Source organism: Myiozetetes cayanensis, unplaced genomic scaffold, assembly GCF_022539395.1.
Source record: "Myiozetetes cayanensis isolate MyiCay16 unplaced genomic scaffold, myiCay2020 scf4, whole genome shotgun sequence".
In the NCBI taxonomy this organism is placed as follows: Eukaryota; Metazoa; Chordata; class Aves; order Passeriformes; family Tyrannidae; genus Myiozetetes; species Myiozetetes cayanensis.
In genome coordinates, this window is record NW_026087631.1 from 23,947,849 (window position 1) to 23,972,522 (window position 24,674).

Genomic DNA, 24,674 nt, shown 5'->3' on the forward strand with positions numbered 1-24,674 from the left:
TCTCTGACTCAGTTTCTGGCCTTTATTCTGTTACATGAATAGGGATTAGGCATTTCTTCTTGGAATTAGAAGTGTATTTTATAGTTTTAGTTATGTATTTTGAAATAAAAATATAAGATTCCAACAATAAAGGAATACAGAATCATCCTGGTATGTTTCTATAATAATTTGCTCTGTGGAAGCCATTATTATAGAACTGTACCAGGATCATGAATAATAGCTTCAATGAAGATAACAGCAATAAGAAAATCGCTATATTAGAAAAAAAAACATTTAGTCTGGGCCTCTGTTTTAAATGATTGTATATCTCACTTCAACGGCACTATGAAGAACTTATCATCAGTGAGGTGAAAAAAATAATGCGTACTAAATCAAACACAGCAAATCAGGAGGTGCTGAAAGGTTATCTGCAAACTTCTAATTAAGAGAAGATGTTGAAAATAGAATGCAATGACTATGGAAAAGAACTGGACTTGTCCCATTAAATACAGATTATATAGTACAGTACCCTATGAAGGGCAGCATGACATGGGGACAGCAGCTGCACCTGCTTACAGGGAAGATCCCTGAAAATTCTTTCCTGGTATTTTTGGAAATACGCATGTAAACATCATTACAGGAGGGCAGTGCAGGATAAGTAGCACCCACAGTGTGCCATTGTGAAGGTTTCCAGTGGTAACAGCAATCAGGCCCTTGCACTGTTTGTGATTTTTAGGTAACAGTATTGATCATAACTCTTCCCTGCTTGCACCCATGCCACCTTAAGAGCAGGCATGGGGCCAAAGGAGTTTTACTTCACCTTTCTTACAATATTCTCAGGTAGAATGTTACAAAAAAAACCCTGACACTGAAGAATGGGGTTACCACTGTTCTATGAAACCACTTCTTCCTCCTACAATACCATGGGGTTTTCTTTTTGGAGGATGAAAGGAAGAGTGCGGCCTTCCTTTCCTAGATCAGAATAGTGACAGTGATGACATGAAGCTTAGCAGTGTTGTTTTTTTGCACTTTTTACTCCTCTGTTTGGGGGTTCTCGTTGCAAACCTACAGATCCAGGGATGATATTAATCCAAGTACTGGACTTCATACCAAGACTTCTCCGTTGTTTCATGTATGACAGAACTGATTATTTTAATTGTTTTTAATTAACAGAGTAATATTTTCAAACTATTTTTCATAATATTCTGTGAGAAACTAATTTTCAAGATTACACAAAGTATTCAAGACAAAAAAATTTCTTCAATAATAGACAGGTAGGGTTTGATTAGGGCTTTTTCTTCACAGTTACCTTCTGTAAAACAGTATTTTGCACAGAGAAATGTAATACAATGTATTACTCTCAGACATTTTTACTTTTTCAAATGCTTTATATTCTGATTTAATACTTAGGTTGCACAGTGTGCAGTATTATCTTGATTTCTTGTTATCACCTACTGTTTCTTAATTCATGAGTTTTCAGGACAGATGTTTTTTCTGGACTAGGACATCTGCACAAACATATATTTGCAAAAGTACCAACATTAACATTTTTGGTACTTCCACCTCAAGGTAAAAAAGACTTTCTTACCTGCATTTTTGGTGATCACACTGACATTAATGGATAAAAGTTTTTTCCTAAAATAATATTTGTTGTTTCTTTATACTGTTCTATTTCTCTGGTTCTATTCAGTTCCAGAGAAATTAAAGATGGTGAAGACTTAATAGGTTACCTAATGTTTTTCTATTCCACTGAAGGATTGTTCCTTAAAATGTTTTCTCTTGAAAAGAACTGGAAGTCCACTATGTCCCCTGGGAAACTTTTAAACAGTCTAATAGAACTCACCATTAGAAATGTTTTCACCTTGTTCAGTTCACATTTTCCTTTCCCGCATTTCATTCATTTCATCATCCTCACTTCTATTTAATGACAATAATCTGACAATCAGACTGCATTGTCTTTCCAGATACATTCCCAAACATTTAGAACCTGCAGTCATTCTGCAGTCATTAATAATGCACAGTGACCTACAAGTGATGAAAATTCAGTCTCCAAAAGCAATTCTGCAAGATGCTGGGTGTACCCTGCTAAGTGCTGCACAGCCCTCAAATTCATCACCTTGTGGTTAAATTCAAGGCTCTCATCTTGGTATTCAAACTTTATTTGACCTAGACATTTGACCTGCTTCTGCCCTCGCTTTTCTAATAATGGTGTTACCCTTGGTGGCCTGGCCACCTCCTCCTCTACTTGTCTGTGTCGTTTTAACTCCTCCTCTCCATTCACATCTTCAGGAAACTGAATCAGGGAACATTCACTTTCTTCTTAGCAGGACCTCTGCCTAAACTCTAGTTTAGGCATTAAAATTAAAGCAATTCCTGTGATATTTCTGAATGTTTGGAAGTATATTTATTTTACAAATTATAAATATTGAAATAATCAACCCTAAGGTAAACTTGCTTTCTCTAAATAACAGAAGTTACTTAGCTTTTGCCATGAGGTTTACATCTCTGCTCTCATTTCATCCTGTTGTCAAAGTCATCTTGAGACTGCAGTAACAGTAAACATCTCTGGGGAAAAAAAATATTTGCTTTGGAAGTACAACGTCTAAGAAAGCTAAAAAAGAGTTAAAAATAATTTAAGAAAGTTAAAAAATGCTTAAAAAGTTATAATTTTTAATTTAAAAACCTTAATATTTAAAAAATTAAATGCTTCAAGAAAATTTAATGCTTAAAAAATTAAAAAGTTATAAAGAAATTATGTATTCTTAGTAGTAAAACAATGATAGTAGTAGTAGTTTGATCCTGAAATTTCAATAAAGAAAAAAAAATCTGCAATTTCCAATATGGTTTGTACTTCAACATCAGATGTGGGTTGGGCTTCAAGTAGATTAAGAAATAGAAGGTAATTGGAGGAAGATTTAATTTTTGGGCATAACTCAAACTTTTTTGAGTGGAAGAAGTAACAGGAATTTCCCTGTACGTGCAAATACTTCTCACTTGAAAAAATAGATGCAAAGAATGGTTTAGGATGCTGAAGCCTATTGATGACTAACCTGCTTGAAATGAATGACAGCAGTATTTGCAATCAGTCTGGATGAGGTTTTGAACTGCATCTGTAAATTATTTGAGCTTGAGCTATTTGCTCAAGTGTTATGGGCAACTTTTTATAACTTTGTCAAAGCTGTTTGTTAGATAAACATAAATCTATAGCTCTCTATTGACAGGATCTTTAGAGTTCCCAGGCTGATGTGCGTATTTAGTCGGAAGGTACTCATGTGCTGCAAAGTGCTATATGAGGAGAGCAAGGCAGAAAAAGTAACCATGCTGTATCCATCCAGTGATGCTGGATTAAATAAATGACAGGGGAATTTCATTCAAGAAACATTTTAATTTGAGTTATCAGAAAAAAACCCACCTTTTCCCCATGTTCTTTCTGATCTTGCATGAAAACAAATATAGAAAGAGCATCTTCTCCTAATTTTGGCCCTAGTTCTGTTAATATCTTTTATTATCTTCTGCTACTCTTTTGGGAACTGTCTTGGTTTCATTTTTCATTTGACCTGACATCAGTATCTCTCAATTTTACAAGAAGACATTTTTTTGTTTCACTGATATCTGAATTTTCTTCCACTGTTTGCCTCAGGCCTGACTTGTATTATCTACGGACAGAGGCCCATGCACCCTTATGGGTCCCCCAACATTTTAAATTATCATCACTTAAGAGTTTTGCACAAGAGTCTTCTGTTCTTAAAGGGGGAAAGAATCTGTATTACAGTTATTTGTACACCAAAATACTTCAGAATGCTTAGCCTATGAAAAAATAGAAACAAAAAATAAAATTGTGTTATTTATCTGGTTAGTGAAAACAAAGTATTTTTAAAAATATTTCATTATTTTAAAAATCTTGTGATTTGATATTTTGGGCAAATCTACCCACTCATAAGTCAGTCTCCAACAAAATCATGATTATTTGAAAATGAGTTTGGTAAAATTGTGCAGCTTAATGCCTTCGCTACTTATCTTTCCCTTTTCTCTGAGCTACAGAAAACTGATACCAAAACTTTCCTCTATGAACTTACTTTTACTTGAAATGATATCCTTATGCATGGAATAGAGAAACTCTCTTACTGTCATTCCTAACTACCTTAATGCCTTTCTACAAAATCTTAATTGAGAAGAAGAAATTGTAGTCCTTCATTTATTCCTAACTTGATACTATTTCTTTGAAAAATGAGAAGCATAGGAAAAAGAGAGAAAATTCTGTGTGCACACGTGCTCTCATACATCTGGCCATCACATTGCCAGATGACAATCACAGACTTTTACTTTGCTCATATACAATTTTAGTTGTGTTTGACTACTCAGCTACATCCAATCACCAGGTTCTTGTGGGAATGGGACTATACAGAATTCAGACCCTTCACACAGGAGTTCATTGTTCATCACTGAAAAGTGGCTCTGCTCCAGACTGTTGCCCCCCCTTGGAAGGGGCCAGTCTTTTACTTTGTCTGATTAAACATTGATTGCTTTTTTATTGGAGTCCAGTGAGTAGATCAGAGTAGGGGCTGATTTGTCAGCTGAGGAATCCTGTGAACAATTGCAAAATCCATGTCTCCATTTGCGATGGACTTTGTGCTGAGAAAATTTGTGTGACTTAAGAATGTATTCTCATGAAACCAAAATTTAAATTTTAAGCTTATAATTCTTGTAGTACTGGATAAATAGGAAAAACCCTGAGTATTATGCAACTGATGGTGAATTTCATGCAATTCATTGTTATGCTTGGGGTTTTTTAAGCCAGCAGAATGCTAGAACCTGGATTTTGTTCTGAACAAAGACATTTCTGGCAAAATAATGCAACTGACTGCTCGCCTGAGTGTTTAATATAATGCTCACTTGTGCAGAAGTATGCCAGCTGCTGATGCATAAAAACTACATCTGGTATCACCTATCTCTTATCTCAGTCACTGACATGGCCCAGCTTTACTTAGTTTAAGAAATATGAGCACTGCTTGACTGCAGATAAGTACACATCCTTGTATCACTGAACAGAGTTATTCTACCCCAGTGTTTACAACTTATATAATTTGATGCTGATTTCCTTGGTACTATCTGTTTTTCTACAAGACTTTCTGGTATATTATAAACTCTTCTTATACAATCTTTTATTTTAACATTATTTTCAACTTGGCAGTATTTTGCTACTGAAGTTTTGAGGTAACAAACATAGTTGAGACTCTTTAATCAATCTTCTATTCCACATGGAAAAGATACAGTACTTTTCAAGCCTGTGATTTGATGATATTCAGTGGAATGTCAAAGATAGCAGAGCTTACTTGTTTTTATTTTTCAACCTGGCAAATTACTTTGAAAATCTTAGCACAGATTTCTTGTCCATTATTCTCCATATTTCCAGAAATGGTAAGCAGTCCCTCTTTCTGCTGAAAAAAATGAAAACCCACAGGGTTTCTACAAACCAGATTTTCAATATGAATACATTAATGCTTGGGTTTTTTCTTACAGCAATTATCTGTGCTTCATACTATTTTGCTGTTAGTATTACTGTAGAGATAATAGTAAAAAAATAAGACTGGTCATCTTGCTAGGAGTTGAGGCTTTACTTTCAGGTTTTTTTTTTTTCTTCTCTTTTCAGAGTAAGCAGACAAGTGAAGCTGCAGAAAGTGGGGATTATTTGTAAGACTATTTCCAGTACCATCTTGAAAATGCATTTTGGAAAATTGGAATGGAAAGGAGGGATATTTTGACACATAATCTGAGAGGAAAACCAAAAATGTTTAAAATGGGAGTCCATACTGATAACTCAACGAAATTGCTGGAAGGGGTTGTTTTATTGATAAAAGTCATGTGACACTTTTTGGCCAGGAAGGCAATTCCTGGCACAGATGCTGCCCACAGCACGCTGCAGTAGTGGGAGTGAAATAACTGCTGCATCACTAACACCTGTGAACATCACCTGGGAAAGGTGAGCTCGGGTGGGGGTTGGAGGTGGGGGCTCAGACGTTGGGGGGCAAAGGAGGGGGTGCTGGGTGGTAGTGCCTGGCATCAACTGCCACTGAGGGATGGGTCGTTGGGGAGGGTCATTAATAAGCTCACAGAGAGGGGCTGGTAGTGCCTATGCACAGAAGGAGAGGAAATCAAGGGTGCACCAAGTCAGGGAGTGCAAGAGGAACTGTTTCGAGTGATGGAGGAGGATGCGTGGTGTGTGACAGCTGGGTCTCCTGGGTAACAGGGCTCACTGGGAGCCGAGTTGCGGCAAGGCGGTAGAGACGTGAACAGGAGAGGGGGAGCTCAGCAAGGGCCTGAGGCTGCTGTCAGAGCATGAACGAACTCTGAAAGAGGTTCAGCGTCTGCAGCAGCAGGGTGCTGACATACAGGAGGATGCTGAAGGGGCCTTTGCCCTGGGGATGGAGATGTGAGTCATGTAACTCTTTTCTGAACCTGCTGGTATTGGAGTGACCCTTGTTAAGCAGCCTGAACAGGGTTCTTTTAACATCCCCACTGAAATGGGAAAGTTGTTTCCTTTGGAATGCAAAATATTAATTTTTTTAATTCTTTTTAAAGTAGTCTTAAAATTTACAAGCCTGAATTTCTAATAATTACTGTTCCAGCTCATATATAATTTCTGTGTTGCTAGGATCTGTAACACAGCACTTACAGCTAAAATTGTTAATGAAATAAAGTCTTTTTGGGTGACCTTAATCAAGTTCTAAAAATTGTTTTCATATTTAGTCATAAAGCTTTATAAACACTTTACAAAAGCCTGACAATCTAAGGGGGAAAATGTTGGTTTTCACCACACTGTGTTTTCAGAAGTTTGAAATAAGAATTTAACTTTTCAAGAAATTGATTTTTATTCTCCAAGGTAAAATCATTAGAAACTTAACTTTCTTCTCTCAGTATATAGCAGGAGAATCACATATGCATATTATAAAAATTTAGCAATCCCTTAAATGCTGCTAATAAGGGGAATAAGTCCTTTTGTGTGTCACATTCTCTCCTTTACATGAGAGAAAAACTGCAGTATTTTGGAATCTAGCATATACCCAGCAAATACATATATATATATATGAACATGTATACATATACACATTACATTTATGTAATAATAATAATAATAATAATAATGTAAACAAACATAAAAAGGCAGCTTTCACATTTTTTTAACCTTATGTATCTTGTGATCTACAGAATGGACTCAATTTCTCTCTCTTTTTCTCTCTGTCTCTGTACCCACCTTCCCCTTTAGTTTTAGCAGAGGCAATGAATAAGCTCCGTTGTCTTGATTGTATGATTTAAGTCATCAGACTAAAGACTAGGAGTAAGATCATATAAATGAAAAGAAAAAACCCAACAAAAGAACAACTATAAGAGATTGAGACAAAACTGTTCCTTCTTGTGCATCAAAAATATGTCACTTTGCATTTTGCAAATACTTATGCATGCAAGAATCTCCTTCAGGGTATTTAGATGACTCGCATGCATAATATTACACACAGATACTGCAGCATCGCGGTCTTGTTTGTTGAGTTCCTCTTAGAAGGTCTTTTATTCATGTGAAAAATGTGTTTCACTATAGATAGCCCTTGCCTACGTGTAACCCCATCACAGCTCAGCCTGAAGAAGCAGTTCCTCCAATGAGATAATAACTTATTTTCAGGACTAGGATACTGGAACGTGTTTGTGAGAACTGCAGTGGAAAAGTGCTCTGTGTAAATGGCTAGAGATTATGTAAGAAGGACAAAAATAACAAAGTAAGAGAATACCACATTAGTGATATAACCTGTATTTCTAAACTATTATACAATGAGTGACTTAGTTTGGGATGCTCCTGTTGAGTGGTCCCTTTAATTTTAAGTATAGATGGCTGCTTCTCATTTTGTGTGGCAGATCATGAAGAAAGCAGTCTTATTCTTTTGATATTATTTGCAATGACATTACTAAGAAATCAAGTAAAATGGAGTAAAGAGCTTGTTTGTTTGTTTGTTTAATGAATTGCTACAGAAGCAGAGTTGAAATGCTTTGTGTCTTAATTGCTTTTGAAGGTCCCGGTCCTGTAAACACTTTGGCTCCAATAGTGGCAGGTTTCTGTGCTCCCATACTGAATCAGGGGGGGTTCTGCATGGATTCACTTCCCTGCCCCCGTGCTAATGTTTACTGGCTCAGGGCCGAATGCTCATGCTTAACTTCACGTGCATTAGTCATGCCATTGAACTCAAAGCGGGGAGGTGACCTTAGGAGGCAGCTTACATCAGGGATGCACAAGGCATTGTTCTTATGGCAGTTCTGCAAACACGGGCAACAAACCTGTCTTGCACTGCAGCCTCACAAAACCAGAAAGACAAAGCAAATGGGTAAGAAACTTTAATCTAATATGAAGGTAAATTTATAAGGTGAAGGATAAGCAGCTCCTGAATGTGTAACGCAGCTTTGATATGATTCATTTTTGAAGGTAAAAAAAGAAAACAAACCAATAACTAGTATGTTTTTAATGTGATTAGAAAAGTATTTCTGAGAAATATTTTCTACAAAAAATGTTGTATTTTATGTCATTACATACTTGTAAAATGCTAACTGAATTCACTTCAGAGAATGACAATGTCTGGAGAATATAGGTAGTGAATGACCTCACCTATACTACATTTACGTATATTTGAAATTTGAAAAAAGGTATTTTACATAGCTTCATTGAATGTCTTGAGGTTATGAATAGCACTGACTTGAAGTTGTAAATGATAAATGTCTTTCCATCTCTCTTCTCTTTAGACAGTCTGAACTTTGTTACAACTTCAGAATGGCAGCTTGTGCTAAGCATAGTCATTAAGTAATTCAGAATTGTATCAGTATCAGAATTGTATCAATACAATTGTATTGTATGTAATATCAGAAATGTATTTTTTTACCCAGATGTAAAACATACAATCATTATGCTAGGGGAATATTCTCATGTAATATTACAGTTACTATCCTGAGAATTTTGCCTATTGAATGTTGGAAATATGTACTCTTCCACATCACTTACATTAAGGCACACTCTAAAAATAATTTTTCTCAACCCTAAATTTCCTTGCCCATTTACGTCTCTGTAGTAGGTCTTTCTAACACTCTACACTGGGACACCGCGTGCAGCTACATTCCAGTAGCCTGCTTCCTTTTTTAGTTACCTGATGTATTTTGGAGTGCGTCTTGATGCAATTTCTGCTTTATATGTCTGGGATGGACACAGTCAAATTTGGAAACGAGATTCGGTGCCATCAGATGGATGTATGACTGGGAGCTGGGTTCCTACATTCCTGAATCAAAGTCTCCATCCCTTTTATCCAGTTCTGCAGGGACTGCCTACTGATGTATTTGGCCTAGTGATAAAGACAGATAAGCCTTGTGTGCATCTTTAGCTCCACTCTCACTAGGATAACTATCTAAATATTGTACCAATGGCTTGATCTGCCCAGTCTTGGCTGCCCAAAGGTCAGCCATCACCCTGTGTGTGATGCTTTCTGCAGAAGAAACAATGAGACTATTTCAGACAAAAACCTCCCTGTAACCTGTTACCTGGGCTAAAGAAATGATCAAAGAAACCCAAGCTCAAATACAGAGCCAAGATTAATGGGACAGTTTCAGAGTAGTCCAGATTGCTTGTATTTGTGCACTTGAAAAAGAGTTTATTCTGGTCTTTCTGGTTAGATACCAAAGATAGTTTGGAACTTCAGCTAATAAAATGGTAGCAAGCTGAACTAAACAGGTGCTGCTAAGTTCTGCAAAATTATCTTACAAATTTCTCACACTCTAAGCTGTTTCTTCTTCAGTAAATATTTTTCTAGAAGAGGTTTCTTGCATGAATGTCCACTATTATATAGTGCTTTAAAACAGTACATCTGCTTTGAGGTAAAAGGCCTCACAATCAGTCACTGTGGTAAAGATTAAGTTATGTTTTTATTCCCTTTTCACAGTCATAGAGGTATACACAGAGGTAGAGTTTGTTTAGAGGTCAAGTACAAGATATTATCAGAACTAGGGTTAAAACTAGGGATTTTACAATGCTGTTCATTTACTTAGAGCACTTGCTATTTCTATTTCATTTGTCCTTTAATACAAAATGAATTAATTACAACAAGAATGTTCAAAAGCAAAGTATCTTAAACATTATTGTGTGCTTATTTCTGTGTCAGGTTACCTGTAAAATTAATGATTCATCCTGATGGAGGAGCACACATCTACATCAGTGTATTCCACATAGAAACAAAGAAAGGAGGCTTTGTTATTTAGAGTTTGATTTAAAGTAAAAAAAAAAAAAAATTAGTAAGCTTCATAGCAAACATTTTTCTAATACACTTAATAATTCTATGTTTCAGAGTAGTGTATGGCTAGTGACTTTTCTTCCCGAGGAGAATGGCTGAGATGTCTGTTTGGAGTTATTCCTGGAATTAGACCAGCATGAGGTCTCCTCTACCAATCAGAGGTAATACTGCTAAAAGGCAAGAAATCTGAAGTGATATATGTCCAATTGTCTGTACATTGACAATATCAACCCTGGAAAAAGTTTTATCTGCTTGGTTGCAAAGAAAAGATTCAGAAGAATGGGTAAACCTGGTAACATCAGTCTCTTCTGAGGCATATTGAGTTGGTGGAGACAAAAGCTTCTCTAGGTAATGGGCAGGTTTTATTAACATTGATAGCCCAGACTTCTGCCACAATGAAGTACATTATTGAAGGTTAACTATTTATTTACCTAATAATACGCAGCATAATGGAAAATACATGAGTGTTGTTATTTTTGGTTAGTTTGTAGAGCCTTTATAACCTCAGAGACTCCACTAGAAGAAAATCAGACAACTTAATATGAGAATGTGGACAGTTAGTTAATATATATAATTAGTGGTATATTAGTGCTCAGGCCTAAACCTTCTGCTAGAAAAAAACCACTCAAATTCTGGTTTTCTGTTATCTAGTGTTCACCAGAAGAGGTTTTGGTTGCAATTATTTTCTATCAGGGTGAGCCTGACATAATATGAGGGCAGAATCAGCCCCACTAGGATCTACACACATAAGTAAGAAAAATACCATTTGCCAGGTGATATGCATGGAAACTAATTTCCTTGCTACGGAATGAACTTTTGAAATGTTTTTGTTTGGGGTTTGTTTTTTTTTGTTCTTTTGTTTCTGTTTGTTTAGTTGGTTGGTTTTTAAATGGTGATAGCTAAAAAGCAGCAGAAAATATGTCCAGGTCTGAGATATACCTGTCTCATTCTGCGTTATTGAGGTTACATAAACTGTGTCTGCCCTCTTCATTTTAGATAGTAGTCTGCCCTTGGAAAGATTGAATTATTATGTAATATCTTTCTCTAATTGTTTCTCCCTTTAGAGTATTTAAAAATTGGATTGTGTTGACGACAGTAAAAGGATAAAGAGTGATAAGATATCTGTAGTATAAAATAAAATATTGCTTCTGCTAATAATTTTAACAAGATAAGTCAGTATGATTTTAATAATTTTATAGGTACATTGTTCTTCTGCCACCTTTTTTTGGGAGGTGAAATAAATTGCCAACATTCCTGTTGTTTATGCAACCTGAAAAACCTGCATCAAGACGTTTAAATTACTATCAGATAGCAAATTAAAATATCATGAAACATATTGCAAACAATATCCTTCATGTTAGAAATCCCATTTATTTCAAATGGGTGACCTAATTTAAGTGGGAGCTCTATAAACAGGGGGTTGCAAATCTAGGCTCTTAATAAAAAAAATCCTCACTCCAAAAATAGAGAGGACAAGAAACAAGCACATTTTAAGGAAAAGTTTGAATAAAAGCATTTTTCACACATTTGTCAGTTATTTCAGTTAGCAAAACTCATGTTTACACAAGTTAATAAATACCTTATCTACTAGGACACACTTGTAAGTTTTATAGGTATCTAAACATCTCTTGAAGACTCTCTTAAAGTTGCTCAATTTCTTAATAACTGCCTCAATTGCATAACTCCTCTCAAAGGGTGTCACAATACATATAAATATATATGTATACAGTTCTCATTAAGAGGAAATATGCATATACTTATGTATGTATTTAAATACGTATATATATATATGCACATCCTTCTCTAATTTCTAGTGGCCTCTACTTCCAGATGCAACCGGACTTGTCTATCTTGCATTGGCCTTTTTAGCCCTTTAGCCCTTTAGCCCTTTTGAGCCCTTCTCAAATCTTCATTCGCGAAGCCTAGCCATGAGTTCCAGAAGTAAGTGAAATGTTTATGCTGTTGAGGGGCATTCTTAAAATGCCCATTATTCTGTAACACGTGCCAATTTCTTAATTTATTAAGAAATATTTTATTAACTTGAAGTGCAACAAAACACTTAATCTCTCCACAGTTTTAAATTGTATCTCCACTCTGTGAAACTATTAATAAGATCTTAGACTGACTTTAATGTTGCTCACCTTGGTCTTTTCTTAGATATATGTAACTCAGGTGCTGGTCTTTCCTGGTACAAGCTAAAGACAATAGAAAAGGTAGCATATCTAGAACATGGGAAAAAAGAGTACTGCATAAAAATTAAGCTTTTTGAAAAGCAGCAAATACCTTATTTTAAGGTATTGTTAATCGAGGAGTAGCTTAATTTAAGAATTTGTTTTTATGCGAACTCACGAATGCAAATTACCTTGCAGTGCTACACAGCTGCTCATTAGCAAAGTTTCGATGTGGTTTCATCTTGACTGTGAAGACAGAGTGAAGCTAACTAAGCTAGCCAACAGCCTCAAGGCTGCCCCACCCCTGCCAAAGCATTTAGGTAGGACAAATTTTGTGTTCAGTTGTGCTGACTTGGATCAGTAAGGTGGCTATAGTTTTTGTGATGTCTATATTCTGAAGAATAGAAACTTTTGGATATAATACCAGCGGGTATTTTTTTTACTTTTTATAAATTACTTAAAACATGTATAGGAGCAGCATCAGCAGCTCCATCTCTGGCCTAAGGAATCTTGAGCATTTCTTCGCAAGTTGAGCAGGAGGGAGGAGTGAGTGCCCTCACTTAGGAACTACCCATTCCTGATGGTGCGTGATAGTTCTGACTTTCTCTTCAGAGATAAGACCTAGAGGCAGCCAATAATAAGGACAGGCAGAAGGATTTGGAATTTAGTCTGGCTGAATCCAAGCCAGTTTAATCTAAGTAACTCCTCCATTCTGACATCTCCAGCTCTAACAAATAGGTCACAGTCTGGTGGTGAATCTATGATAGACATATGTATGGAAAGCTGAACATGTCCCAAACAAGGCTATGTTTTTTTTGATTTGAAAAGTAAGGGTCCTGAGTCAAGTACTGTCAACACTCTCCTTGTTTGTTTCTTTGTTTTTACGAAACAATGTCTTGAAATGGGCTCTCCTATCCTGAAAAGGCCAGGCTTTAATAACCAGGATGAAAGCTAATGGTAAAATACATATCAGCAGCAAACACAAACACCTCTTTACCTCTTGTTTCATATCATAAATGTTGTTCAGTTTTAAATAACTGATCAGTACAAGAAGTGATAAATGGTGTTGCTGTTCTTCCAAGGTCTACACGTTACTTGAACAGGTGCTCCTTTTGTCATCATTTTACAGAAAAATAGTGTCATGCACTGGAGTTTATTTGGCAAAGATAAAAAGACAAGTCCTTCTCCTTGCATGAATACCTTGTAAAGTTATCAGTTTGGGAATTCTGTCTAAAAGTTCTACTAAAAGAAAATTGTACAGTCGAGCTCTGAAAAGTTTTGCAGTGCAAGAATTAAAGCTTGCTTTGAAGCCATTCTGATACTGCCACATACTGTTTTTCTCACTTATTCAACCAGCAGAGCTTGATGGTAGGATTTTCAAAGCTGCAGCACAGGTTACTTTCATTTGAGCCAACAGAGTAACCAGTAACCGAAGTCAGACACTTTTCTGGACTTGGGCCACACTTAGAGGGAGACATCACATATATTTTATCTCCAAACTATGTATCAGTGAAATTCAGGGTAGGTGGACTGCTGGGCTCTGCATCTGGAGCTCGGGTGGGCTTGGTAATCCTACAGTTCTACAAGAACTATAATCCTGTGGGAATTTTATTTGCAAAGTGGGTATTTGTTGACTACCTGTGAAGGGACTATCATACTAAGAGATAAGGGCTATAAACTGAGTGGAATTCTTCTGAGCACAATGGAAAAGAAATGAGAACAGTCCTCTTGTTTCCTGAATCACACCTAGGTGTACTTTGTATCTGTAAATCAGCTTTTTAAAGCTGGTGGTGTTCTTCTTTTTTTAATCCTTAGATGTTATATATAACTCTCTTTGCAACAAAGGAAGTACTATAATATATATATGTATGTATGGAAATAAAACTAGGAGACAACAGAATATGGTGCATTTTACAGGCAGAGGGAAAAAAGAATACCCTTGGAGAGCTCTGTCTGAAGACTGTAAGGCTGGTTTTTATTTTCAGAGGTAATGTTTTCAGTTTTAGCTCATTTTCTGGAATAAAATCTTTTTAACAAATAGTTAAAATTTATTGTTGCTCTTATATCCTATTCAAGATATGGTGCAAAGGTAAAGCTGTGAGAATGTAATAGATGGATGGATGTTTGCCAATTCCAAATCCATTTAGTATCCTGAATATCATGGCACCACAGTTTTTTGTTGATAGCTGAGGCACCAGCAACTTTAACTACTGAAAAATGGGTGTAAAAGTGTTAAAGACCCAGTTTGAATCCAGACCGATATTAGGCTAGAGTTTATGTATCACCATAAGGAAAATCAACATTTTGTGCGTGAAAATATCTAGTTTAACTTTTAGAAAAATTTTAGCATCTGCTTGTGTGAAAACAATATAATTTGCTTTTTAACAGATTTTTTTCTAATATATTTTGCATTAGAAAATTTTTTCTTCATATTTTCAAAACAGAGAAAGTGCATGGGTTTGGTTACAACAGAAACATGTGAAAATTCATGGATCTGGATGAATGTTTGTACATATATAACGAAAAATCAGATTTTAACAGCTAAAACTGAAACATTGCTTCCACCCTCTATCACCAACAACATAAGGAAGCAACTGCAAGGCTGAGCCACTCAAAACTAACAGCACTCATCTCAGAGCAGGTCAGTCAGTCCCCGTAGAGAATCTACGAGCTGGATAAGCCAAAACCAACCCTAAACAGACGTGTCTACCTGTTTGCAATTTGTTGACAGCTTCAGAGATGAATTTCAATGCCTGTAGCTGTTGTCTCCCTTCTGCACTAGAGGCAGGTGAATACCTTGCATCAACTTCATGAAATGTTTGTTCATATCACTATTGACTTACTGTAATTGTCTCTGCTGTTTTGTATACAAATATTCTAAGAAAGCAATTTACTGGAGAAAACAATTAACAGAAAATTTTAAACAATTACTAAACATTCATGATACAGAAACTTTTCATTCATAGCCAAGAGTGTTAAAAGCCTCATTCGAAAGGTATCATTAACCCAACAGGAGACAAAAAAAATCTTATGTTACTTACATAGCCCACATAAGGATATTGACTTAGAAATAATTATTTTAGATAAAAAAATGCTAGTTGCTTGTTGAATTAATAAACATCTCAAATATGTCTTTGATGTAAGTATATCAAAGATGATATAAGATAATATTGTGAGATCACTCACCAGTTACTATCCTGGTAAACCAGATTTAACTCAGGGAAATTAATTTCGTTTATTACCGATCATATCAGAATAGGATAATGAGAAAAAATCCACAACCTTAAAACTCCCTTCCCCCCACCCTTCCCTTCTTATTGCTATGGAAACAAAATGCATTCCGGAACCTCACAACCTTCTAGGAAACTCTTTGTAACTGCATACCTAGGAAGGGGCAATTGCTTTCCTTGTCTTGTAAGTTCGTGGTGGAGATGGGAATGGAAAGGCAAGGTGTCTTTGGGTCTGTTTTTTTCATCTCTAGTTTATTTTCAGAATTGTCAGCTGGAACAAGCGTGATAACTCATAAGCATGTTTTCTTTAAAAATCTTCCACAGCTAACTGATTTCTGTCAGCTTCGTAAGTGTCTAATGGAAGGAAAACACCCTTTCAACATTGTTCCTGGGAGTTCGGTCTTCCTAAACTTGCAGATCTGTAGTCCTGGACAGTCTATTTGCGTGAAACAACACCACTGCAAAAGAGTTAAACACTTCACAATGGAGTATGGGTTTACTTTGGAAATTCTTTCATTGTCTAGAAGTGGAATGTTCACAGGCAGAAAGCTCATGTGATGGACTGAGATTCTCAGACCCTGGGTGCAATGTGAAGGCACCATGTGGATTTTGTGGTTGGTTGTTTGTGTGGGTTTTTTGTGTTTTTTTGTTTGTCTGTTTGGTTTTGTGGTTTTTGTTTGTTTGTTTGTTTGTGGTTTTTTGTTTTGGTTTTGGTTTGGTTTTTTGGTGGGTTTTTTTTGTGTGTGGTTTTTTGTTTTATTTTTGGTTTTTTGTTTGTTTGTTTGTTTTGTAGTAAGATTTTCCATAAGAAAAATGGGAGGAAGTTGAGAATAAAGCCCTTGTATCCTTCACTGCATAAAGACCCGGAAACATCATAGTATTTAAATTATTGTAGGCTGGATTGTTCTCTGATTATTTACATACTCACCGATTTGCTGACTTTATTTAGCTGAAAACCCACTCCTGCTCTGTCTCTAACACTTGAGATTGATCTTATTTCTCCTACATTGGAAAAATGTCTCAGGTGAGATCTAAAAGGGATTCTTAGTCATCTCAGACTAAAGCTCTGTAAAAACAGCGTTTTATGATATGGGATGACGAGCATCTAGACTCCTCAGGGAGACTCTGGAGTCAATCAGGTCACGTTGAGTCACCTTTTGGTTTTAAGTGAGGGCTCATCATGAGCTCCAACAGGAAGGAGCTCCTGTTTTCTGCAGAGGAGGATAGTGTTGGCTGCCTATGCAGCGTGGTGATTTCTGTGTCAATCACACACACAGTGAGGCAGAAGCTAGCACAACAGCATGCATGGCAAATCAAAGTCTTTTAGATTTTCTAAATATCACTTATAACCTTCATGAAACTACTGCATGAAGAACTAGGTTTTGCCTTGGGAAAGACAGTATACAGAGTATTGGTATGGATGTGTGTGTGGAGCTCACTGAGGGTTTGGTAGTTTGAGTGATGCGTTGACAACTCCGAGCCCCCGTGTGCATATTCCTAGACTATATCTTCCAGTTTTTGTAGACTATGCCCCACACAAAATAAATGTCATAAGAACAGAAACAGCTGCTACTTCCGTGTATGAAAGATGACCTCATTAATCAGTGCAAGTAATAATTGGAACAAATTCAATGTCACAATTAAAAGTACATAACTCATTATTTTATTTAAAAATATGCACTAAACAAAGCTGTCCAAATTGAATAATTGTGGCAGCTATCAGAAAGGCACAGACAAATTCTTACAGATAATATTTCCTCTCTTGAATTATGAAGCTATTTTATTTATGCTGCATCATATTGATGAGGTGTAGCCAATTTTTCTGCTGGGAATGCTTTGTAACAAGGTGATGTGGACAGTATCCTGTTCTTTAAGACTGGTGTGAGAGCATCCTCCTTTGAGACAGAAAATGCTTTTTGTCTTCAGATTTCTGCAGGAAGGTGATGATGGTGGTAATAAAACAATTGAGCACAACTAGAATAATTCTTGTTTGGAAAGAAATTTAATTATATTGTGTTTGATTAATTCTGTTGTTCCCACAGGATTTTAGATATTAAAGAAATGGTTAATTTCTTATATAGGAATCTCACCGAAGTACAGGTACTTGGTATAATGCAAACTCAAGCAGTCAAATTGTTCCTTTCTTTTTACACCCAAAAATTCCACCAAAGGCAAAGATGTTTTTAAAATTAATTCGTACTTCTCTCAAGTTGGACCCAGTTGTGTTCCTGTAGTAGTAAGTAGGAGTTTACCTTTCCCTTTCAAGGGGACAACTTTAAACTCTCTCTTACCTACTTTTGGACAATAACCAAGAAACTGATTCTGAAACCTTCCCTCTCATCAGCAGATCCATGAAATTGGTGCATAAATCAGGATGAATCTGACACAAATTTCCGTAACACAAAATACAGTTGTTACAGTATAAGAACAGCAAGAAAGTAGTAACACAATTAGGGGACCAAGTCTCTTTATTTTCATATGCAAGGCAACCAGGAATCTTCGGAGCTGAGGGCTGCGTGTCCATGTAGAGCCTTATCTGTCAAATTCAGTATATTTTATAGTCTAACTTTATCAAGATACATATAGTTAGACATGTAGCAGTTAACTTACTTGTTATAAATAAGCAGGTATTTTTCAATTGTTACTACCACTAGTGTGTTTGCTTAAACTGTTAACAGAAAAATTGGATGTTTATAAAAGCAAAAGTTTTTTGGAGATAATTTAGACATCAACTTATTATTTTCTCACATGATAATAAATCTGTGAGTATTTTGTAAGCAAGAACTTTCATCTGGTTTAATGTTGAATTTTATTGAAAAATTAAATGCTAATATTGGGAGATTGGAACAATTTTAAAGCAGGAAAAATATTTTCTCTGTATGTAGGTTTTGCTTTGTCACTGTGCTGCACTCTATATCAGAAGAACAAAGATTATATGCATAATAAGACCATGCAGATGAGGTGAAATCAGCAAAAGTATGGTGGGGGAGGAGAAGCTGTAAAATATGACCATCAATATAACGACCAAGAAGTAGAAAAGTTAAATGTTTAATGCTTGCACATTTGAGTTTATTTTTCTCTCATCTTTTTGAATGTGGAGGCTGAGGCTCTTGAAATACCAGCATGAAAAGATGTCTCTTTTGGACCAAAAGCATTGATAATGTTATTTAACAGACTGTCCAGTCTTCCTGACTTCCTGACCTACAGCTATTTACTTTTATTTTTTAAAAAAGAAGCAGCATGGTAAAAATTAGCAGCAACAATAGAGGAGAGGGAGAAGCACTGCTGTTCGTGTATTGATGAGGGTGTTTTTTCTTGCCCTGCTGCACTGCCTGGATGCCAGCTCCCCATCTCAGCCATGATGGAATCTCTGAGTACAATAGAAGCACAGCAGCAATATGAATTACAAATACATGTATATTTTACTGCACTGACTTTCCTTTAAATGAATGTAGTTTAAAAATATCCTGCTTTCCAAATTGCTTTACTACTGAGGCAAGGTCTTGCAAAAACATTATGGTTACTTATAGAAGAAAACAAAATCTCAAGTCTCAGACTGAATAAACTTCATCTCCAGGCTTAATAATGTTAATGTAAACTCTTCTGCATCTGACTGCAAATTAACTATCTATATGAAAAATATTACTCTCATTTAATATCATGGAGTACATGCTCACATTAAGAGCAAATGTATTTTATTAATGGAGAATTTATGAGGAATATCTTTTTGCCTCAAATAAAAATAGGGAAAAAAATGTAAATGCTACATATGCACATATGGCGGGGGTTTTGTGATTATTGTAGCCCAGTTAAAGTAATGGATCTCAAAAAAAAAAAAAAGGGGAGGAGAAAATACACCAAAATAGTGTGAAATTAATATTAAAAATATGTTTAAATTTTAGAACCAGATTGAGCAAATTTTCTTAGGAGCAACTACTCATATGAGTAATCCATTGATATTGTGGTTTACTCAGATTTGCATAGTGACCTGTAAGAACTTGCAGAATCAAGCCCAAATCTGTAAATACTTAGAAAATAAGTCACTGATTAAATCCTTCTCTTCACAAGATGGAAATGTCCATTTGGCAATTATAAAACATAGTAATGAAAGGTTTTATTAAAGAAGTGAAAATTAGCTAAGTATTAATTACTTCCTTTCAACCAGTTAAATCCTTTCTTTACCCTTTACTGAAAGAATAAGTTTTAGCATTTTAACTCTTTTGCAAAAAACCTAACATTGTCAATATCACAGTCTGGGGCTCGATCAACACAATTGACAAGGATTTACAAACATTTTCATTTCAAATGCATTTACATATATATAAAAATATGTATGTGTACGTAACTTCTTTTTTTACAGTTATTTTACACAAACAGAACCTTAAGTAGCTGAAGTACTAAACAAACCAATCAAAATACTCTTCGTATATCTCTAAGTCCATAAACCTCTTAAAATTATGTCTTTAAAAAAACCCCAAACACATAAATTATGGAAATACAGACTGTATTACAGAATATATGCCAGTTATACCTTGATTCTTGTTAGAAATTCCCACAAGAATATAGGCATGCCAGTGATATAAACTGCAGTAACACAAAGAAAAGGTAGAACACAGGAACTTATAAATGAAACCATGAATAAGAAGAAGCAGGGATGCTAAGATTATGTATGTTAGCAGTACACCCCTTTGCTTGTAAGCCATGAGGTAGAAAGTTGTGAGATGCAATTTTACCAGCCTCACAGAGAGGGGAGTGTGTGTGTGTGTGTCTGTGTCTGTGTGTATGTGTGCAAGAGAGGAGAGAGGGAGCAGGAAGGGAGAGGTGGGTGGGGGGAGAGGAAGGGGAAACAGGAATGGAGGTGAGGACATGCAGAAACAAAAAAAAATAATAATATTCCAGAATGTCTAATGATTTGAATATGGTCCATCTATCTGTATTCTATTGCTATCAATACTGCACGCAGAGTCAGAGAAGCAATTGGTAGTCTGTCAATAGTTTGTCTTTTATTCAGGCACTTCTTGACAATGAAAAATGTATTTGTAACTTCAAGTATGGGCAAAAATTATACGTTTGCTTTAATTTACTTTTCAAGATACAGCAGTGTTTGTGTGCCTCAGATGTTTAATGGGCTGCTTTCCAATCCTAAATACTAGCATATATCTTAGTTGCTTGGAATACCTTATTACTAGCGAATTAATATTAGTAGTCACAACTTATCTTTTAATAATAGCATATTTTAAAATGTTACCGTTTTAGGGATATAAGATGAAGTGAAGCTCAGGGAAAACAATGCATTCCTTTGGTGTTATTTGGCTCCATGGAGGCTGTTCTGTGAAAATATAGGGTATTTTTTTTGTTTGTTTAGTGGATGCTGCAGCCTTAAAAAAGAGTGACTGAGTTGGCTTAACAAAGAGAAGGAGGGCTGAGTGTGTTGCTTGCAAAAGAATAACCACCCACTTAAATGCACACTAAATGTAGTTTGGGTCCTGAGTGGCTTTTGTTTTCCATGTCTTTTGTAAGCTTTTACTGTTTGATTTTTTTTTTCTTCTGCATCAAATGTCAAGTTAATTTACAGGGCACTATTGCTGATATGTTTCCTTGGTCTGTGGTTTTCTGTGAAAGGCAGGCAGCTGAGACCAAGTCTTGGGGTGAGGGGGGGAGGTGCAGAACATTCACTGTATGCCCGCGCCTGTAAATTGGCTTGCCCGTGTGACAACAGGATGAGGGAAACCTCCTGTCCTCATTTGCATCCTGAAGAATATCCAGGGTTAAACCGACTGATTTCCATACAGGATTTAGACCTGACATTTATTATTTGGTTCACAGACCTCTTGAAGGAAAGTTTGTTTTCCACTCAGATGGAAAAACCTTCCAAGATAAATAAAGCTGGCTTAACAGCAGCACCAGCAAATAAAATACCTTCGCTATATTTCTTAGGAATTTATCCTATGTGATTACCAGACAGATGCTTGCCACCAAATTATCGTATTTTTCTCTTTAGCAATTCAAAAGAAAATATGTATCCTATCTACCGCATGTCATTTGGAAAATGTCTCCATTTAATTCCAGAAGTTTACTTGCCATAAATAAAATTATAAAACATGGGTTTAAAGGAAAATTGAAACAACCCTTGAAAAGCTATGTAAGAAAGATTTTACACCTTTCTATCTTCATGTATGGAGATGTCATTCTCTATCTGGTCTATGCATCAATTAGTGTTTTCCAAACAGCATGAAAATTCAAGTATCTCTTACATGTGAATGTGCATGTATTAATTTTTAACATAGAACTAGCTCATTTTTTATCACCTAATAGCTTCCTAAAATATTTTAGTGTTGCTTAGCACTGCAGTTTTAATAGCTAGTAGTGATAAAAACCCAAGATCCAATATTTTAATAAAATTTTAAATAAACTAGGTTTTCACTTTTAATGAGAGCTAGTACAATGCTTTGATTTGTCACTAATTTAAAGGAAGACATTACAGTTTTTACCAGGTGCTACTCTCCAGATGGCTCTCCCAGTAAGTCTGGGATGCAGTATGTCAGCACTTTTAGTGAGGTGCTTAGTGGCTTTCAGGATCAGGGTTTTAGCAGGCATATCCACTTAAACGTGGCTCCCAAATCTCTAGTCTTTGCTGAACAGTTCTTGAAACTTAGCATGGTCTGAATAGTGAGAACAGAGGACAAATGCCAGCTCAGTCTCCAGGCTGATCCTACGAGTGTTAGAGTATGCTAACACAAATATATTCACTGAGAGCATATAGGGGTACAGCCTTAGTGTTTTCCTACTATGTTTTATTCAAAGAATTCATGATCATATAGATTATCCAGAAGCCATGCCCTAATGTCTGTTTTGGCCTCATGTCTGTAAGACACTGAGTGTCTTCAGGTGATCATTTCTGGTGGCTGTATGGAGATGTCCGGAGCCCCTGGTGGTCTAGTGGTAAGGGTGTGGCGCTGTCACCGCCGAGACCCAGGTTCGATTCCCGGTCAGGGCCACTCCCGGGCAGGTGGGGCTCGTTAGCCCTTAAAGGCAACCCACCTACGTCCTAAGGACCTCGCTGCCACCGTCCAAGCTCGCTTGGCCCCGGCAGATGAACCTTAGGATTAAAGGGTGGGCTCAGTTCCGCGCACACTGTGTCTCACCTAAAAAATCCAATGCGCAGGCTGGAAGGTGGAAAGACCTTCCCCGGATCTTCACTCGCAAAGACTGGCCATTATGGAGATGTCCATGCCTAGACCCTTTACAAACAGGGGGAAAGTGAGGGTAAACCTTGGTCACTCCTTCTGCGGCTGACAAAAGCACAATATGTACTCAAGAAGATAAAATCCCTATGCTTATGTCAATGCATATCCACATTTTCTGAAAAGTATGTTTTAGACATTCATTTGATCTTCATGAATGCTCTAGCAGATTATAAATTTTAGCTTTTTTGAACATGTAATGCTTGGGGACCATACTGTTTTGTGCAGATGGGAGGCACATGCATCCATGCTCATGTGCAGACGTGCACATCCATGAACCTGGGTACTCTGGTGAAGCATTTTTCCCTCCTTTCATACACAGTAACACAACCATAAGTTACATTTGCAGTATGTCACAGTCAGATTTATACTGTGAGTATATACAGCTACAAATATGTAAACCACCTGATGTGGCACCCCTGTGTAATGCAAAGTAAAAGCTTCCCATATTGTTTCCTTACATTCTGGCTAATTTCCCCTGTTAAATCTAAGATCATAGAATAATAGAATCATAGAAACAACTGGCCTGGAGAAGACCTCCAAGATCATCAAGTCTTGATCCAACACCGCTGTGGTTACTAGACCATGGCACTCAGTGCCACATCCAGTCTCATCTTAAAAACCTCCAGGGATGGTGAATCCACCACCTTCCTGAGCAGGCCATTGTAATGTCTGATTACCCTCTCTGTAAAGAATTTCTTCCTAATATCCAAACTAAACCTTCCCTGGCACAGCTTAAGGTCATGCCCTCTTGCCCTTCTGCTGGTTGCCCGGGAGAACAGACTGATGCCCACCTGGCTACAACTTCCTTTCAGGTAGTTGTAGAGAGTGATGAGGTCTCCCCTGAGTCTCCTCTTCTCCAGACTAAATAACCCCAGCTCCCTCAGCCTCTCCTCAGAGGACTTGTGGTCGAGTATCTTCACGAGCCTGGTTGCTCTTCTCTGGACCCGCTCCAGCACCTCAATATCCTTCCTGAACTGAGGGGCCCAGAACTGGACACAGCACTCCAGGTGTGGCCTCCCCAGTGCTGAGTACAGAGGAAGGATCCCTTCCCTGCTCCTGCTGGCCACACTGTTCCTGATCCAGGCCAGGATGCCATTGGCCTTCTTGGCCACCTGGGCACACTGCTGGCTCATGTTCAGCCTCCTGTCAATCCAAACTCCCAGATCCCTTTTCACCTGGCTGCTCTCCAGCCACTCTGTCCCCAGCCTGTAGCGCTGCATGGGGTTGTTGTGGCCAAAGTGGAGGACCCAGCACTTGGCCTTGTTGAACTTCATCCCATTGGAATCAGCCCAACTCTCCAGCCTATCCAGGTCCCTCTGAAGAGCCCTCCTACCTTCCAGCAGATATACACTCCCCCTCAACTTGGTGTCATCTTCAAATTTGCTAATAGGACAATCAATCCCCTCATCTGAATCATCAGTAAAGATATTAAACAGGACTGGGTCCAACATTGATCCCTGGGGACACCACTGGTGACCGGCTGCCAGCTGGATGCAGCCCCGTTCACCAGCACTCTCTGGGCCCGGCCCTCCAGCCAGTTCTTAACTCAGCACAGAGTGCCCCTGTCCAAGCCGTGGGCTGCAGCTTTTTCAGGAGTATGCTGAAGCCTAGAAAAAATTGATGAATAAAACAAAACATACATCTATTTTCGTAAGTACAAACACAGTGGTGTATTTATGTATTTAGGAGAGACAATGAAATGTATTATTAAAATTTAAGAAGAATAAGTAAGTT

The 24,674-nt window shown here is 37.0% G+C and overlaps 1 long non-coding RNA gene across 15 annotated transcripts in view; it reads left to right on the top strand.

The window, feature by feature from the left end:
• LOC126646882 (uncharacterized) overlaps positions 1-24,674 on the top strand; it is a 120,198-nt gene that overhangs the window by 41,142 nt on the left and 54,382 nt on the right. For 12 of the 15 annotated variants that reach the window (XR_007630446.1, XR_007630439.1, XR_007630436.1 and 9 more), the window contains one exon: positions 10,347-10,453. The exons of 1 other annotated variant lie outside the window; for it this stretch is intronic. This is a non-coding gene — a long non-coding RNA (uncharacterized LOC126646882). Of the gene's footprint in view, positions 1-5,629; positions 5,960-10,346; positions 10,454-24,674 lie in introns of all 15 variants that reach the window. 2 more of the 15 variants (XR_007630443.1, XR_007630438.1) reach the window with 1 other exon arrangement.